General features: G+C 46.2%; 2 protein-coding genes across 3 annotated transcripts in view; one reads left to right on the top strand and one right to left on the bottom strand.

The window, feature by feature from the left end:
- Window positions 1-20,031, bottom strand: part of LOC124220082 (UPAR/Ly6 domain-containing protein crok) — a 152,893-nt gene that overhangs the window by 98,977 nt on the left and 33,885 nt on the right. For both annotated transcript variants that reach the window (XM_069133060.1, XM_046628512.2), the window contains one exon: window positions 6,610-6,667. The gene's annotated coding sequence lies outside the window, so the exon portion shown is untranslated. The remainder of the gene's footprint in view (window positions 1-6,609; window positions 6,668-20,031) is intronic.
- ci (cubitus interruptus) overlaps window positions 1-20,031 on the top strand; it is a 58,311-nt gene that overhangs the window by 5,911 nt on the left and 32,369 nt on the right. The gene's annotated exons all lie outside the window — the stretch shown is intronic.

Genomic DNA, 20,031 nt, shown 5'->3' on the forward strand with positions numbered 1-20,031 from the left:
TCGCAGTGAGTTCTCATTTCACACCTCGTTTATATACGACATAATACCAAGCTGTGAATTTCTTAATTAAAGTCCCGGTAGAACAAGATTTCATTAATTTATTTCCTCTTGAGTAGCTGCAATAAAAATATATTATACAAATGATTAGTCGCGGTGTCAGATCCCGCCCGCCGTTATATCTAGATCGAATATTCGTATATACATAGGTATACAGATCAGAAGCGAAGACGTTGACCGGTTGTATTGTCGACTTGGTAACGATCGTGTTTAAAACGAACTGTGAAACAATACACAATGCACTAATCCTGGGCCACCGCAAAGCTGAGATAAAATCTATCGCACGGTGCAAAGAGAAAACGATTGACTGCCTTTCCTCTCTACAAGACAAGAAAAGATCCATACGATCAATGCTATTTGCACGGTTGACGGATCTCGGTACCAATATATAGTCATAGCAGCTCGTCTAGCCGCGCGACGCGTCGCACTAACTCACAATCGGTGTATAAACACGAGGTTAAAGTCAGTAACGTTAACGTGACGAAAACTCGGTGAAAGAACGCCTGTTTCTCGATTTCAGTACAGTTTTAAAGTATAATATGGGGATATTTTTTTTTTTTTCTTTTTTAACGTCATTGTACTGTTTTGGTTCGTTGCAATTTACCGAATTTCAGGTAATTCTGAGTTGTGAAATAACGACTATTTTTCACAAAAAGGCATCGTTGAAGCAACGTTACTAACTTCAACCATACATGCATAAACTTGTACAAGTCTGTGCTCATCGCATCCCGTCGTTGTTGAAAGCATCCCCCGAGATCAATCGGACGCGCATACCGACACCTGTAGCTCAATTGCTCCTCCAGTTCAACCTTCACATCATTCAGGAACTGAAGCCGACGAAAGGTGCAACGGCAGGTAATATGTATGCCTAAAAGGTCGCCGAAGAGGAATAGTGAATATAACGAATCAAAGGGCGTAAAGAACCAGAGTGGTGAAACTAACAATGCCGAAGAGTAACGCCGAAGAAGGATTCGGAATGCACGAGAGCTAAGGTGATAAATCAACGTATATAAATGGTTTCCACCGAAAGCATGCTCGCACAGCGGTACTCGAGGATGTTGCTTTAGGACCGAAGAGCTTACGCCCAAAAACCTTATCCCTTCCGTGCAAGGGTTTGTGTAAAGAAATAAAAAAAAAAAAACGGAATACAATAAAAAATTCCAAGTTCATACCGAATTTAATTTCCCGCGGAGTTGAAACATCGACGATAATTATCGGACAATTTTTTTCTTTGTTTTTCAACCCAACTCCCGAAGCAGCTTCCTTCACCGTTCAACCAACACCGGGTGCCAGGTTAGACTGGTAAACACCTCGGCAAAGCGGATACGACGCGTGCGCCGGTTTACCCTTGGCAAACACTCCAACCCCGTGTAGCAAGATCACGGCGTAACCGCGTCCGGCTGCCGCAGCGGGAAAAGCGACAGCAGCCGCAGCAGCAGCAGCAGCAGCATCAACGAGTCGGGGTCCGTAGATGAGGCGAGAGAGGAGAGCCGGCTAGACGAAGCCTCGGGCCCACGGGGGACTGCAGCAAGCCAAAGAGATTGAGTTACCAAGATAATCGAATGCACGCCCGTGCCCAGGGACGCACGGCATCTTCGAGTCCCGGAATTTTTATTGTGCTCTATGCCTCCATTCGTATTCCACCGAGTAGAGAGTAAGAGGGAGGAGATGGGGAGAGGGGGAGAGAGGAAGGGAGGATCAGGGGTCGGGGATGAGGGTATGAAAGGGGATATTTTTATAGGACTGGCTTGTCTTGAGAGAATTTTTTTTTCTCTCTCTCTCTCTCTTTCATCCTCCGGTAACGTACTCGTGTTACAGTAGTTTAACTATACAAGACTTGTAGTCTTTTCGGATATAGTGATGTCCCAGTCAGGATCTGCAAGATATCGAATCCACTTCCCACCGCGTTCAATGCTGATGCTACACACGCCCGAGCACACGCCAAAAATATTGTAGACTGTACATCTTGACTATGAACTTTTTTGGAGTTAAATCTATAATAATTGTGGCAAGATTTAGACATCCGATAATAAGAGTTACAACCAGCTTAAGTATATCTACTACAATCGATGTAGATTTTACTCCAATAAAGTTCTGTCTATAATTCACAGGAGATGTAAAATCTGTATTACATTTTTTTTTTTGTGTGTAAAAACGGTTGACGAATGATTGCATGCAGGGTGGTTCAACACGTGCAACCTGAAATTCCGATGGATCGAGTTTGATCGAAAACTAAATTTGATACCAATATAATGCGAATCGATTATGAACTTTTGAGTTCATCGAGAATCGATTTTCAAATTTGGTTGAGATCGTCCGACCCTGATCATTATTCTTCTGCCGAAATTTGATATTCATACAGAATTTTTCATCATACTTCTGACAATATTAACTCTACGATGGTCGATTAATCGTTTTTTTTTTTTGTGTATTTCATGTAAAAGAATCTGATTTCGTCGCGAATAAAACGCTGGAGCACTACATGATATGGTGTTATTAAGTACCTACAATCCTCGTAAAATGATACTGAATACAATAATTTCGTCGAACTAAACTTCGATAACAATTTCATTCTCCGTTTCTCTTATACTATACTTAATTTCTACAAGGTACACAACTTTTGTTAAATCAACTAGCAACTCGTGGCCCATAAAACGATTAAGAAAATAACTACAAGAGTTGAATGAACCGATCGATTTCACCCGTTTCTCTTACACACGCATCGCGAAGAAGTTTATTTTCAAACAAAACAACTAGTATTATAAAATTCTCTCAAATAATCATCTTAGCGTACAAAAAATTTATAACAGATGAAAGCAAAGAGCTACAGAACAGAACATCAATCAACTGCATGGATCAGATATGTATTCATCGACCTCAGGACTGACTCAATAGTTGTTCAAGCAACGGATAATTTACATCAGATAAATGTTGAGGATAAATAAATGGTTATTAAACGATGATGGATGGGGGCTTGAAATTCCGAAAGCGCCAAATTCCGAATTTTTTGATTGAGAAACTTAAAGTAAATAAATCAAACTTTGATGAAACATTAAAGTTTCGAATAGTCTGAAACCCGACGCTCAAAGTTCCAAAAGTGCAAAGTTCCGAAAATAAGAAAATTTAAAAATCTGAAACACGGAAATTCCGAATGATTCATGATATTTAGTTCTGTGAATTTCTGGCTTGGTCAAATTTCAATCACTTTAATCTTTATTTCTTTTGGATTTTCGATATTTTTACTTTCGGAATCCCGGTCATTCTGATTTTGGGTTTTCCTAATTTTTTTACACCCACTCGTCGAGTAAACAACTCTGCGTGAGTGTGTTTTAATTTTCGAAATTTTTACTCTATCGGAACTTTACTTTTAGGAACTATGCTCTGTTCTAACTTGAATCTTCAGAATCTTGCATATCGGAACTGTGAGCCGTCGGTTTTCCAACCATTCGAAACTCTGCTGTCTCGTAAAAGTTTGATTTCCTTACTTCAAGTTTCGTCATCAAACAATTCGGAATTACGCTCTTTCGGAGCCTCAAACCTGACTCGAAAAAAAAAAAAAATTATCAAATATAAAAACACGTGTAAAACTGTATACGATAATCGATTGTTTTCCTACGACCAGATTTTTCACAAAAATTTCTCGCACGAGATGATACAATAATGGCAGTGAATTATCGACGAAAATTCATTATTACATATCATTAGATTAAATGATTACACGTTTCTTTCCCCGTTTTCATACACGACATAAAATAATAAATAAAGATGCATCTCGTCAAAGAGAATCGCGAATCACGGCGCTCTGAGCCTCGGATGAGGAATAAAGATTGCGGCTGTGTGTTGGCCCGCCTCAGGGCAGCCATCTGGTAAGATAATTACTAAATTATCCGTCGCGGCCTCTCTCTCTCTCGTTCCGTCTTCCTCCCGCCCTTTCGCTCGACGGATGGTCAGTGTTCACAAAAATACACATACCCACACAGCTCCACCGTATTACAAAGGACAGACACGGTATATGCGTGCGATCTCGGACGCACTGTCAGCCCGACACCCGCATATTCTGATCACGCGGTTCCACCGGCACGCCGTGCAGCTTCAACGATGCTCCAGCAACGGAGGCTCCGAAGGCCCAGATGTTATCCGAACGGGTTTACGGCCGGCTACTTTTGCCCCCTCCTCCACCCTCCGGTCGGGCCTCAATAACTTTGAAACTTTACGCCGATTACGATGAGTATGTGTATCTACAGCGTATCTCTCTCTATGTGTGTAGAGGAGTACGAATAAGAATAAGAGGAAGAGGAGGAGGAGGAAGAAGAAGAAGAAGGAGAAGCGCGACGATCGACGGTATAAATTCACCCCTCACCGGTTACCCCGCGTGACCAAGAGCAAGAGCACGAGATTAGCCCGTCATTTTTCAGGATTAACAGCATTTTTGGGTATGGTTTCCGTCTCGGTTCTTCTCCGGCACTTTGTCCATTCGAAAAATGAAATAAATTAAGAGTAAGAAGAAGCCGAAGAATGAGAAGTCAGCCTGGCAAACGTGGGTATAATTGAGGTGAAGGATGGAAAGTGGATAAGGATTAAGACGGAATGTTATACGATTTGAAGTTAAACTGCAAGGAACGTACGACAATGCGCTAATTTCAAACTTATTCTGTGCGACTGCGCGATTTCTGATCTAGGAAATTTTACATTTTACAAAACATAATTACGTGCGTCGAAATACGAGAAAAATAATCCAATGACCGTACATTTGAAGTGAGTTGATATTCGATTCTAACGGGTAACCAAAGCAAGGAAAGCGATTGGTTTGAACTCTTATTTCCATACACGTACACTTGTGACAATAATCGTTAAAAATTTGACGATAAAAGAAACGGAAAACGCTACGATCATTTCTTCAAATTGACGATCGCGTTCAGAGTCTTCTTCTCTTAATTTGATAAGAAAGCGGTAATAGCCACTTAAACATAATTCGTTATCTTTAAGCGTAGCCGTTTTATCGTCCGTAAGCAGCAGTAAGTAAACAAATGGATACCGGGTATATGTTATATCTACGCGTACAGTACGACTCGAGTTCGACCGAGGAATCAGCGCGACTGGGATGGAATCAGAAGATGCCAACGAGCGAGGAGAGAAGAGAAGAGAAGGAAAGAGAAGAAGGGGGACAATTAATAAGCGATGTGTACGTCTGAAGGAGTCCGCTAATTGCGAGGGAAAGTCGGGTGTACGTCGTCGTCGTCGTCGTCGTCGTCGTGGTACGAATTATAACGACGCGACGCAGATCGCGCGGATCAGCTGCAGAACAGCGGGGCAATAAGCTAGTGGGAACGGAATTGAATGGAGACCACTGTTAGTGGATGAGTTCATTGATATCGCCTCTAAACGAATAAATTAAAATAACTTCTCTCACGAGGAGCGTCCGCGTGGTGTTGAGACCAGACGAGATGAGATGAGACGAAACGAGATGCGATGAGATGAGATGAGATGAGATGAGATGAGACGAGATGAGAGGAGAAAAGGGTGCAGCGATATCTCTAGCACCGCAACGCTTGGCGTACACATACGGATATGTGTACAAGAATTTCCGTACTACCACTAAAACTTTCCACGCCTCTTCACACTGTTTTTACTAACCCAAGCGCAACGGATAACTATACGCAGATGATCGTACAAGTTTACGCGTCAAAATTTAAGGTTCGGAGGAGACGTTGACTCCTTTCTTATCTTGTCAAGAGCGAGCTGTACCTTGAAAGGCAGATACGTCATTATGCAGGTGTGCAGCTTTTCCGCCACATTTTTTCATTTAATCTGTTCACACGTCACTCGCTTTTGCTTTTTATTGATGAGCGTTTTTTTTTTTTTTTTTTATTCACTTATTTTTATTTTTAGCTACCGAAATACTTTTATTTTTGTATAACAGAGTTATTATCAACAAACCATCTTCAACTATTCTCCAATGTAATAATATCTTATTCACAAAAATTAACGATATTATTCCGTAACACCTGTATTAAAAAAAATAATTTCTAATGCAATGTGGATTTGTTATTTTCCGTCACATTTTGTCCGTGCTTTATTAATTCGAATATAAAAATAATAGCAACGAAAAACTTTCAATTGTTGTATCTAGGGGTTGATCCAACCGCTCTGCGTAAGCCCGGGACTTTAATATTCCGAAATTTGAAGAAACTTTAATTGACGCGAATGCCTCCAGCTAAGTCATTCACCAATTGAAAATCTTTTTGAAAACCGTAAATTGAAATTCACCAAAGATACTTTTCCATTCCGGTGTACTCGTCAAAGTTTTTATTGAGTAGTTTGAATTACAAGATGAGTTTAGCGCCCTGTTTAAAGTGAGGAAGAGTGACTAAATTTCGTCACGACTTTATCATCGTGATGACGACTACCCGAACCTTTATAACTACCCATTTTTAGAATATTTTATAGAATCTTCTGCCATATATTATACGTCTTGATTAGCGTTCACGATCGCGTAGTAAAATATGGTCCGATTTTAATCGCGTGTTATACAAAATGCATAAAATAACTCACCCTTGAAGCTGCGTTCCTCGCATCTCACCATTCAAGTTGAATTCAAATTCCCAAGTCACTGCAAAATAGCAATTGAACGAATATCGATTAGAAAAATGAATAGAATATCATGAGATTTTGTATGCGATAAAATAATCTTCTTGGGATTAGATGATCCACATGCGGATAGATATAACATAATTTCTAAAAATAAAATATCCAGCTTATGGCCGATCGCTAGTAAAATTAATTTGAAACAATTCTATCAATGACGTTAAATTGTGTTGAAAGAAAAACCGCCAACAAATGAAAAAAAAAATAAGGAAACATGACTCAATTCAAGGCGTAAGAAATTAACCGTCGTTCCCTAGGTCATCTAATTGGTATAGAGCCTTGGTTTGGGTTGGGTTGGGTTGGGGGGGATGCAAGGGGGCGCGTTTAACGCGGCAGATCGCGTTGACGTGGGGCACGCGGGTGCATACAAGAGAAACCGAAGAGTCAACGTCGTGTACCAAGCAGTCCGCCCACTCCGTTGCATAAAACATATAACGGCTGGCATAATTTGACCGAAGGAACGAGGCGAAGGATCGACGACGGTGGAAAACAAGAAGAAGAACAAGAAGAAGAAGGAAGGACGACCCGGTGGAAACGTTGGTTATAGGTGGATGGAGGTGCAAGCGAGCAGGTAAACTTGTATACAGGCCCCCATAATAATGCGGGTAAATCGTGTGTATGGTACACATGTAGGTGTACATAGACGTACGGATACACACGTATTAAACCTATACGTTGTACGCGTAGGGATACGTGCGTAGGTACAAGAGAAAAGGCAAAGAAGAAGAAGAAGAAGAAGAAGAAGGAGCCGCGAGTGAAGATCGCCGTCAGAGGCGTTCCTCCGCAGTCCATCGGTCCATCCGTATAATAAAGACGCGTCCCGTCTCCGTTTAACCCACATAGACGCGCGGCGATTTCGTAGTACGCCATCTTTGTCCCCTCCCCTTCGCGGCCGCCTCCCCGGCGCGGGCATCCGAGGTATTTTTGAACCGGTCCACGACGGGAGGCTGTTGCAGGGCCGGATCGGCCACCCTGACGACGCTCGGTGCCGCAGCGTCGCAAGGATTGAGAGAAGAGAACCGCCGAACCGCGAGAGGAGAAGATACAGGATATACACGGGTACAGGTATAATAGGACAGCGCAGCGCCCCCGCGATGGATTGGACAAAGGAAAAACGAGTCGCTTGCGTTGTTGCGGGGAGACGTCGCGACATCGGCCGAACAAGGAATATAATTAGGAATGAAAGGTGGAGAGGCTCCTCCCCCTCTTTTATACCTTATACACATGCACGATGCGATGATGCGAGTATCGCGTGGTCGACGTTGACGCTATTATTCATCGGAGAATGAATGGTTGGTACCTACGCTGAGGGGAAGAAAGAAAAATTTCACTCTTATTTATCCCGGGACGTTGGTAAAACGGATGTCTGACCGTCCGATTGGCCACGGCAATTACGACGGTCGTTTCGCTGCACCGTCGTTCCTTATTGGTCGGTGCCCCGGTGACGTCACGAGCGGCAAACACGCGCGGGAGCGTTTGAAACACGCTTAAAATCGGTAGAGCGGTTCGCTCTCTTCCCCCGCGCGCGTCTAGAACGAAATGGTCTAGGATCCGATCCGTTCCTACAAAATCCGTGATTGAGGATAAAGAAAAAAGAGAATATCATCGGATTTCGCACCGCCCCGTATAATTGGTTTTGGTGAGCAAAGGTGTCGCCGTTGGGTTTGCGGTTAGTTCGAGGTATTTCATTGCCCTGTCCCATTCCGGGGATTACGGGTGTTCAATAATTCATCTCGAGAGTGGGCTGATCAGCCGAAGATAATTGCGAGCGTGGATCGAGCACAGGTATACAGGTATTCGCCGAGGCTTGAGCGTCACTGGGTATAATTATGACATCTAATTAGGTTTTTAGCGGTTGGCGGCCGCGATGCGAGCCTCTCTCGACACAGTCAAGGTCTCTTTTCTCCTGGCTGGGAGCCGCGAGCCGACTGAGATTCCGGGCGAGTCCCTCTTTGTTTTGTCCCGCGTTTCTCTTCGCTCGTCTCTCCGCTGCGCCGCGCTGCGCTCGTTCGCGCGGCTCCAGATATACGCCTTTTTGCCGAGCGCTGCTGCTCCTGCAGGCTGTGCGCCTCCATCATCCAATCTCCGGGCCTCCGCTCCTTTCGCGGAAGACCGGGGCTACCCTGGGACCCCGTTGCACGGTAGGCCTCCTCCACCGCTCATCTCGTCCCGCGTCTTCCTTATTCCATAGGGTCAAAGAGGTCCTCGGGGTCACGCGCGCGCCGCTCCGTCCGTTCTACACGGGCGACGATTGACTACCCGTGGCTCAATCGACGCTCATATACATACTCGCCCACCTCGCTGCACGCTCGTACGTACGTACCGGGGAACCGTCAGCGAACCGCACACGTCGGACAGCGATCAGATTATTCCGCAGGAGCGCAGATTCAGAGGTACGTCAATTTATTCGCACCCAAGATCTGAGTTAATTGAATTTACCGGCGTCGTTACAGGCTTCTCAACTCTCGTCGATCGTTTCAATGTATTAAGAAAAATAATTTTTTTTCTCACCCCCACTTGGAACCTCTAAACCGCCGAGGAAATATGATCACCATTTTATTAAGCAAAGATTTCAACACCAAAAATATCCGACATATTCGAGATTACCGAAATATCCGGAAATCGAATTTGGTATTACATGCATCCCTGCAAACGTTATTCTTTACGATGTTTGAATTGTTTCAGTCGATAAACTCGTTACACACGGTCTGCTGTTTTGCTCACGTGGACGTTTTAATACGGTGCACTAGAGGTAAAGATTATTTTATTAGAACACAGTTTTCACCATCGTCTGGAGGTGATTCGTACGGTTAAGACGCGCTGTTGCGATAGAATAATTTTTTTACGACGTTTTTTTTCTATAACCGCATCCTTCGAATAGAAGTAAAAAAACATGAAATTACGTAGAGGAAATTTGACAGACAATGAAGCGGGAAATCGAAACGATAAACTTGAATGAATTAGAATTCCACGTGGCTTTGAGACCCCAAGAGATTTGAAAAGGGAGAACGAAAAATAAAAGAAAACAAAATTTTCCTGTTCCTTATCAAAGGTCAATCGCAACACTTGAGCCCCTGGAATATAAGAGCCTTGGGTCTATACATCAAAATCCGTTTCTTTTTATACACCCCAATTTTTCATCCCAAGTTTCAAGTTACGCTGCATAATTTCACGATTACACAACCAGTTAGTATTTTATGACCTTCTTTTTTCATCTTCATTTTTACCCCACTGATACCTTTATCTTGTTTTAACTGAAACTGCTTCTATCTTGTACTCTCGCTCTCTCGAGATATCATAGCCGCGTAGTTTTTATTCATACATATTTACACATACCTATACTTGAAATTGTTTTACTCATTTTCTTTCTTTTTTTGTTCATATTAGCCTATACTCATTTCATCACGCCAATAATTTACAATATTTTCGAAGTAATGGCCATCCTGACGGTTCTGTATAAATAATTCAGTGCATTAAATTGCTATTTCTTTCTTAAAGAAAAAAGTAAAAAAAAAAAAACAAAATGTTAGTTGAAATTATTAAAATTTCAAGAAAAGTTTTTCGCGCAATAATTATAAACGATGTAGGTACGTTTTACGATCCGTTGGCTAACTTCCTACCCATTGGGTACAGCAAAGTCACTATCGGATTGTCTTTATCCACGATAGCTTTAGGAAACGGGAACGCCTATTGCGGGATAAAATAATAACTTTATCAAGCAGCAGCCAACCAATCTACCTGCAACTTGAATACGCCGCGTTTCTAGGGTGGGTGGGTGTGGCGTTAATATTGGTGCTACGACCAATTCGGTTGGGGCAACAAACCTTGTGCCAACTTGTTACGCTGTTTACCTGGACGTTTAACGGGCTGCACAGACCAACCGACTGCTCTATACCTGTCCGAATAATGTGTCGACGGTAGCGGAGACGTAGTCTTACATATATATATATATATATAAAAGACTGTATATATTATATATATGTACTAAACAGGAACGGAACGACGCGAGACGCGTCTGCAACGGGTAAACCGCGCCGGGGGTAAGAGAAAGAACCTGCAGCTGAGGTGCCTTTGTAAGAACCGCAGAACCGCCGCCCCGCTCCGCGTATGTAACGCGTCTACATATGGATACGTACAATACACATGTGTCGTTGTACACATACCAATATATCCATTATACACACGAGTGTATTAATATTGTTTGTTTGCCGTTGGTTATTACGTGCCCATTGTTATCGCCTCGGTTCCCCTTTCCGACCTGCTTCCATCTCTCAACCCTCTTACCAGTTGCCACACCACTGCGCCCATTGTGGACCGATTGGTTTTCTATCGCTGTTAAATTATATGACCCGTCAAAAGTCAACCGGGCAAATACTTATAACAGGTATGCTGTAAACTCCCATTCACTTCTGTATTGGGATAGTGATATTCAGTTCAGAAAAACGCTGCGGTTACTTACTGGGTCGGCCAAACGAGCTGTGTCAGAGCTTCTGCATTTATGCATTTCCAGTTGATTAATCCGAATTTAAGTAATGGTTGCAGATTTCAATTTCTTAATGTCGGTGAAAGCTCAAGAAGGTGAAATGAAAAGCCTAATCTGGGTTTAAAACAGTGACGATATTCATAAACTGATTCAACACCCCGAGTGCGTATGCGCCAAGTCTGTCATCTACTTTGTCTGTTTTTTCTCCGGTACGTATTATGCTATCGATACGCGCAAGCGCTTCGATGTTATGTTGAATTTAAATTCAGACCCGTCGCTTTTTGGTGACATAGAATGCTCCAATGCAACATATTACCTTGATATGCCTGCAAATTTTGATAGTCAATGTCTGGCCCCAACTGATAATGAGTTAGTGACAATTTATCAACAGACGAACAACCCGTTGCGAATTAGTTTAATCTTACAAACCGAAATGACACGATTTAGCGCACGCGTATCTGGGTGTTCGTTGTCTAGCAGAGATCGTCACGAAATGCTTGAAAACTGTAAGATAATACCGAGTTAAAAACCCCAATGTCACCCGCTGCCTAGAATAAATTTCCAATTCGGATTACCCTGGGTTCCCAACTCGGTTCTTTTGAACATTGATGTACCGTAAGGTGGGAGGAGAGTCGGAGCTGCGAACCGGTCGGTCCCAGTCGCTCGATCGGGGTGGTGGTCGCTAACAGAGACATTAAAGGAATTTGAATGCTGGGCCCTGCAATTACGACGGCGGAGACGAGATCCTGGCGGGGGTCCTCGCGCCCAGATTAAAGGAGAAGGAGGCAGAGGACGCGCCGCGGCCTTTTAATAATGTAATTTCGTCGGGGAGCCGAAGCTCGTTTTCGAAAACGAATTTCAAGCATGCATGCACGGCTGTGGTTATGGGGTGAACGGGCATTGGTAAGCGGAGCGCGGAGTTCGGTTCCTGGACGAAATGATCAGGCCCCGGGCACCTGCAGCAGGTTGAATTGAAAACTTGGAACTCTCCGACGCCGACGACGACGACGACCAAGACGATGAGGAGAAGGAAGAGGTGGAGGACGATTGGGATCTGTAACTCGAGACGCGATAGAGCCATAGATCGTTTCTCGACGCCAAGCCAAGCCCCAGAGAGCCACGGAATCCTAGCTCAGGGCCGCATCTCCCTTATTATATTATCATATCACGCACCGCGCACTGTGCGGCTCGATCCAAACCCGATCTCCCTATCGAATAACGAATAAAGTTGAGCCGATTGTTAGCCTGATATATTGGAAGCCGACTATCATCTATCTCCTTTAAGCCGCGAAATTTTATTCAATCAACTCTTTGAACATCACCGGCGTAAACGTAACTCGAGATATTAAGAATTCTTTTCTCCAAATTTATGGCCCCGGCGATGTCTCAATTCATTACAGACTTTGGTACCGGCTATATCGTTACTGTATTCAAGAATTAGACTTCTTACGAATCTTACGTTTCGTTTTATTTTACAATCATCGTGGCCGATCTTTGGATCAAGCATTCCTTAAGTCGTGGTCAACTCTTGACAAGAATTACTCTGAGGTCACACTCGGTTACATGAATTCACTTCTGAAGTGACAACATGTATTTTAATGGCATCTAAATTCGTTCGAAGGCTCTGGACGTCACCGAAAGTAATTGGAAATCTTGTGGTTTACACTCCATTAAAGAATAGAATGCGTCCCTCCCTATCCAGCTCCATTCGTATACAAAATATCAAATTTACTTCACGCTGCAGCCTTGATGAAAGACGCGCTGTTCTTTTATTTTATTTGCTAGCCGGCCATCGATAGACACGAGTTTATTCAATCCTGAAAGGGAATTTCAATTTCCGACAGTACTGCACCGTCCAACGCGTAATACAACCGTTAGAATTATCGACAAAGTTTGTCTTCCGAAACGAAACGTGAAAAGGGAGGAGAAGAAGGAAGAGCTGACAATGAGTTATGGCATTGGTGACAGAGAAAAACCCTGTGCCTAGCCGCTTAACGGTAGTAGTTTATTATGTTAAGAGTGTCATGACGTCAAAATATACGTGTAAATGTACGTATGTATACACATGTATACACAAGGGAAGTGCGAGTTTCGTACACAATTGAAAACCGATATAAAACATCGTACCTACTGATGAACGCGCGCTTGGATGCAGCAGCAGGGATTTCTCTCGACGACGTTTTTATACACCGTATACTAACATTTCTTTTTCATTCCATCATCTCCCAGCTCGACCCAAGTTTGACTTTGGAAATAGAATGATATCTAACTCCTTGACCAAACAACACGTTTTTTCTTTAACGGAACTGACTGGTTAGTTCCTGAGGTGACGGTAATTCCATGAAATAAACAGTGCAAGGTGGGAGCTTCGCCACTTCGTCGACTTGACCGACGACAACGGGGATAATGGACATGATGTACATACCCAGTGCACACATGATGCATTATACGGATGTGTATGCGCGTGAAGCCAAGGTGCAGGTACAAATTAAAATCACAATTCATCTCCTTCCAAGTGCGCGCAGGACTTTCTAGGAAAAATCTTCTCCCTTGATGTTATAATACCAAGTCGAGAGCGAACAAACTTCTCCCGAAAAAACCACTAATTGGTATACCTTGTGTAACCAAAATGTGTACAGGTGTGCGGGCCCAGCCACCTCTTCGCGTCACGAAATCCTTTCATTCCTTTCCTCTTTCTCTCCCGTTTCCTAAACCTTTTTCTTTACCTTTTCCTTCCTTTTTCACCTTTTTCACTCCTCGGTCCTTCGGGCTACCTGATAACGAGAAAATTAGGGTCCGAGAGTCGACACCCCGCGTCTCGGCGGTAGATTGCTTATTGCTCCCCGGGTCTAGCATCCATCAAACCCTGTACAATTATTAGTTATTTAATTCATGCGCTCCACCTGGCCTATCGTGTATAAACTACCCGCTCTTGTTATCCTTTCCCGACCTATTTTACCTCTCCGTATATTTTTTCTTTACACGCATTATGATTAATATATGTGTCTTATTGTATAATTTTTTCCCTTAATTCAATTCAATTTCTCGTTTCCTCATTTAATTTCTGTTATATGCTAACGACCCCACGACGCAACGATATGGGGATCACAATCCAATACACAAACTCGAACTGGAAATAACTCGATTCAACGGCTTTCCCTTCTTGAATGTTTTTTCCTCTCTTTCATTCTTTCTTTCTTTTTTCTTTCTTATATCCTCCTGCATCTCGATATATATATATATATATATATATACATATATATAAAGAGCGGATGGCGTGGCTGTCTGACATAACAATCTTCCTCACTTGATAGCAAGTTGTAAAAGAAAGGAAGAGTGGAAGAGAAAAAAAGACACCCAAGGTACATAAGCAAAAAAGCAAGGTGCAGTATAAGAAAACCCGTATAAACGTACCTACTATTTTTCCAAATACGTTGTGTACCGTAAAAACAAGGAATAATATAGCAGGCAGCAAAGACACGTATCGGTATATATAGGTATTCTTTCTGCCAATCGTTTCCTCGGCCCCACTAAATCTCGGAAGAGGGCTTCGACGTCGAAATAATAAACATGTCGTCGTGTCTCCGTTGGTCCCTCGCGAGTTGTAACCAGCGTCCCCCTCCCCCGCCCCTCATTCTCTTCCGCCGAATGTCGACCCCCTGCCCCCACCCCCTGCCGCCATCTTCATCTCGTACCCATTGGCCAATGTGTATAAAACGCATAAGGTAGATCCGAACGGAGTGACGGAGGACGACTCGGATCGACGCTGAAGCTGCGGAGCTGCAGGATTGAGGCTTTGTTCACTAGTTCGTTTGTTCGTCCGGTTCGTTCGTTCGTTCGTTCGCGTGTATATAAGACGCCCGCAGCGGGGACCATCTCCTCTCCACCCATATAGCCGGGTTGTACGCGTAGCGGCTCGAGGTAAAGATCTTACGCCTACGTGTATCAGCGGGGCGGTGGGTATATAGGCATCCGAGTAACAGAGCGAAGAGGCCGAAACGGGGCCCCGAGAGCCTCAAGTCGGACGCGGGTCCCGGGGCCCGAGAGGTCCGGGGGGGGAGAGGAGATAGCACAAAAACAGGCAGGCGGGCAGTCGGGCTGGAGAAACGAGCGACGGACCGCTGTAAAGCCGTCAGACGTTGTCCAGGGACGCACCGAGGTCCAGAGCCCGAAGGTCCCAGGCGTATCGCGAGGGGGCCCAAAGCACCGATTCGAGGTCGGCGGTGTGCCCGCACGGATGTGGAATTAGCGGGCGAGATTCATTCCGTCGACAAACGCCGACCTCGAACGACCTCCGTAACGTATTAGAAATAAATCCCAGGACTAAAGTCCTGCCGGGGAACCTCGGGGTTCGGCTCCCGGGTTCGTTTTGTTCGCCCTCCGCCCCGGGGCCCGATTGGCGGTGGCGGCGTGGGGGCTAAGGAACTCCGGTCACGCGCAACCGTTGTAATCACGTCAGCGGTGGACCCTGGGCGCTTGATTGGCCCGTCCATCTCCCGTCTCCTTCTCTCTCGCGGGCCATCGGACTCGCTCTCGGTCGGTCGGGCCCCTCGGACCCTCTCGGTCCTTCTTGGGACCGAGCCGTCGCGCACAAATGAGGTTGTCGCGTCAGCGCGTGCGTCCGAGTGAGTCCCTAGGCTTCGGTGTCCCGAGGCCCGGAGCTCGGACTTGTCCCGCTCTTTTTGTCCCTCGTTTTTCCGTTTTTTAACTCCCCCCTCACCCATCGTCCGCGCATTCGCTTCCTCGCATCTCCACACACACACACACGCACAGCCATGCATAGACCCGCGAACGCATCAATGCACACATGCAGCGTTATACTCCTGCGCGCTGTACCCCCGAATTCGAGCGCCCCCGCAGCCGGACCCTGGTCCCCATTGTTCTCGGTCGAAAACCGTGTTATATATAACGAAACTGGGGTACAAGCATACCTCTACCTCGGCCCCATCGGCGGTGACTCGAAAATCCGACGAAGACCGCTGAGCGGTTACGAACATGGATTACATACTGTACAAGAAAATTAGTTGAAATCGGATATAGAATAAGGCGTTATTGCGGCTGAATCGAATTATTTATTGATCTCGGAGAATCGTCGTGTGTCGTGTCGTTTTGAACCCCGGTCGGTAATGCCTGGGCAAGGCTTATAGGTTCGGTCCTAGCGTCTCATGGGGCCCGGAGCGACGCGACGGGGGTAAGAAACCGGTAGTAAAGTTATTCAGCCCCGAGTGCTCCGCCCGAGCGATCTCGACGGATAAGCCAAGCAGAGGTGTAACTTACCGGGCCTTATGGGCCAACTCGCGGGCCTTATGCACGCCACAGCCACACCACCTCCGAGGCCCCTGCATACACACCTTTCGAGCTATCCTGCATCGAGGTGGCGTTGCCGGACTTGGTTGTGTGTTTGTGTGTGGGCGCTCCGTCGCGCGTATAATAAACCTTTATAAATATACAACCAACACGTAGTTCCCTCGGCTGTGAACGCGTCCACGCAAACAAACAAGCGGACAAACAAACAGCGCTGTACGGTATGGTTATAAGAAGAAGAAGCAGAAGAAGAAGAAGAAGAAGAAGAAGAAGAAGAAGCTCGAAAATATGCCCCATGCACCACCACATGCCGAGAACAGGGCACCGTCTTGCCCTCGGATCGGTTCGACGAACACAAAATAAAGACAATGGACTTCCGCGGGCTCATCTTGGGGTTAAAAAGCGCTTACGGCGTTTCGTGTTCCGGATAGATCTTCCTTCCGTTCCATTTCGTTTCGTTCCATCGGTTCGTTCCGTTCCTCTCAATCCCGTACGCGTAGTAGTCTGCGAGACGTTGAAAATTGACCATCTGCCGATATAACGACTTAATTCTCTCCCGAGCAAAAGCCGGTATTGCCCGAAGCACCAGCCCTCTCTCGAATTCCCAGAACCCGTCCTCATCCTCTTATTTCCTCCTCTTCTCTCACCGCCACACAAGCTTTTACATTACAACCGCACGAAGGCATTTCACGCGCAGTTACACCGAGTATTCGTACAAGTTGCGAATCGGCAATGCACACCGTTTGTTCAGCTCGTTATCGAACCACGGGGGATCGATACATAAGCGGGCAATTGAGTAATGGATCAGTTTGTGCGAGCGTGATTAGCACCTGGCTAGGGGGACACTGAACAGGTCTGTACAAGACGCGCGTAACCGTGGTCATCAAACAGGTGTGTATAACGTTCAAGAGACTCGGTTACGCGTGCAGAGTCGATGAGTGCATAAGAGTGCCGACGTAGGGGAGCGGAGTTAACCAGTTTTCCGAGCTTGTTTGTGGTTTATTAGTTTTTGCCGTTTGTCTGCGGCATGTGCCGCAGCACTGCCCCACGTGCGTAACAGTGAAAGACAGGTGGTCCTCGGTCCGCGGGTTCTCCTCCGTCTCCGTGGCGTCTCGTCTTCTTCCCCACCTCGATGCCCATGGTTGGCCATCGATTGAGACGTTCCCAGGTTAACGCGGGCGCCCCGCAAAACCTGGATACATATATCGGGGTCCTGAGGGGGTCGTCGGCATCACCGCCAGTCCCGAGCATATCAGGCGAAATATCACAAGGAGGATGAGGCGAGAAAGAGTGAGGCAACCAGCAGCCGAGAATCTACCTCCTCCAAGGTGGTCCTCCTCCTCCCCCCACAATTGCAGTATACCAACCTAATAACTCAATTACCCCGCACCTTTTCCCCTACACCCGCCTCAGCCGTAGCCAGAACAACATATTCACCATCTCCCTTCTCCTCGTGATCCTCCTGTACCTCAATCCTCATCTTCTTCGGTAAAATAAAAAAGAGGAACGCAGAACACGGACAATGTAATTTCCTCGATCCGATTACCCCTCAGCAGCTTGTTGGTCAAGCACAGGGTGCTATCAGGTTGAAGCGCATCCACGTATATTCAAATTGAAACTAGCAGCAACAGTCATAAGCAGTAAAATGCTTTTGGATAGAGTAGTGCAGTGTACAGTCCATAGTATTTGTCAAATTTTCAATTACCAAGCTTCACCGGCTTACATTGGTCAATCATCGTTAGCTGGACGATGGTCGTATTTTGACCTGCGAGTATCGGAGCTGGTGCAGAACGTACGTCGTGTGGAGCGGGAGTCTCCGGATCGGTGACGTCTCTATCTTGAGCGCGCCAATCGTCGGTACCCCGATGGGTAGTATCTCGTCGTCGGAGAGTAAGACATATCGAGAGAGACGAGAGGGAGCGAGGCTGCGGCGGAGGCATCGTCGTTGGGCACCTGCGTGCAGCCGGAGCGCGTATCCCCGACTCCTCGGAGTGAGTGGTACCTGGAGTATCGGTGGACCGAGTGAGTAGTGGGAGTCCCGATCCGTCCCGGTTCGTCCCGAGGAGCCGTCCTCGCAGCGTATAGCCGGAGGACGGTTCGTGGTGTGTATATCCGCTGTTCGTCGTTGGGGCTGCAGGGCCCCGTACCCGACTGGGTGGTCCCACCGGCTCAGTTGTGTTCCGACGCGCCTCGAGCCAACACTGCGAACGTAGGTCTCGCAACGTTCGAGCGTCCCATCGGCGATACGTATTTCGGCCGCGGAAACGGGCCCTACGACCCGGGAGATTCTCGGGCGCGAAGACATGCGGCCCAACGGGGCGACCGAGGGGGGAGAGGGAAAGTTACGAGGATACGGGCACGCGCTGTTCCCACGAGGAGGAGTCGAGACCGGCCGAGCTGAGTACTGCTGGAGGAGGTGCGATAGTCACCGGGATATCCTAGCACGTTATACCACGGAATAACCCAACCACCACTACCACCACCTTCTTCGATGGGAGTCCAAGGTGTAATCAAATGCGCGGTTTCGTTCGGTTAATGCTACGATTCGACGTAAAGCTACGATACATGTACGAGTTCGAAGAGACCCTTTGATAAAGTGGTTAGTGTTAAAGCGTGGATTGCCGGGGCAATCATACCTGATTGCCCGGACGTGAGTCGTGAGCGAGCCATCCGACTCGGTCTTCTCTGTAGGGCCGCTCTATCTCTCTCTCTTTTTCTCTCTCATCTTTATCTCACGAGCAAGCGGAGCTCCTGCGTCGAAACAAGTAGTGCGATGATGGTTACATCAGGCTGCGAATAACAACGACTCCAACCTCGCCCCAGTTATCGGAATCTGGGGGCATTTGACGTGCGAATTGACCAGTGAAAAAAACACACGGGCAGAGGAAATCGGTGACGCGTATCAGAAGGAAGAGGAGGAGGTGAGTCTCGAAACTTTTTCCCATGCGGATCGACCTTCGTCTGGGTCAGACCTCTGCTTAGGTATACAGCGGCGCACGGCTCTGGGACCCATTCACAGTTTTCCTGGTTCATTCGTCCCTTTTAAACTCCGCCGGGCTCCAGAACTGCGGACACAACGTAAAGCCTTATTTTTCGAGAGCAGGGCAATTCCAAGGGGGGCATTGAGGAACGAAACGACCCGGGTGCATTTGCGTGTGTGTGCAGTGTCTTTATGGGTGTGCAATGGGTATGGGTGTATGGTACGTGACCAACGGAACGGGGGGCGGGTTGTCGGAGGATTTCCCCTTTCTTCCCACATCGCTTCTCTTTCTCATCCTCATCCACGACTTCTTCTCCTTCTTTATCTTCTTCTTCTCCGTTTTTAATTCACGAGGCGGACCGGTGAAAAATATCTCTATTATTGTTATGGAGATCCGTTCGCCCTCGAACGAATGCTCAGGGGCCTCGGACGGATCCCCCGGTGCAGTGGTTGCGTTATGCGTGCGCTTCTCTCATCGTATACCTGCAGCAAAACACTCTAAGGAACCCCAGCGATGCCCAAGGACCACGCAGGAACGCTCTCCAGAATATTTTCAATTCTC

Source organism: Neodiprion pinetum, chromosome 1, assembly GCF_021155775.2.
Source record: "Neodiprion pinetum isolate iyNeoPine1 chromosome 1, iyNeoPine1.2, whole genome shotgun sequence".
Taxonomy (NCBI): Eukaryota; Metazoa; Arthropoda; class Insecta; order Hymenoptera; family Diprionidae; genus Neodiprion; species Neodiprion pinetum.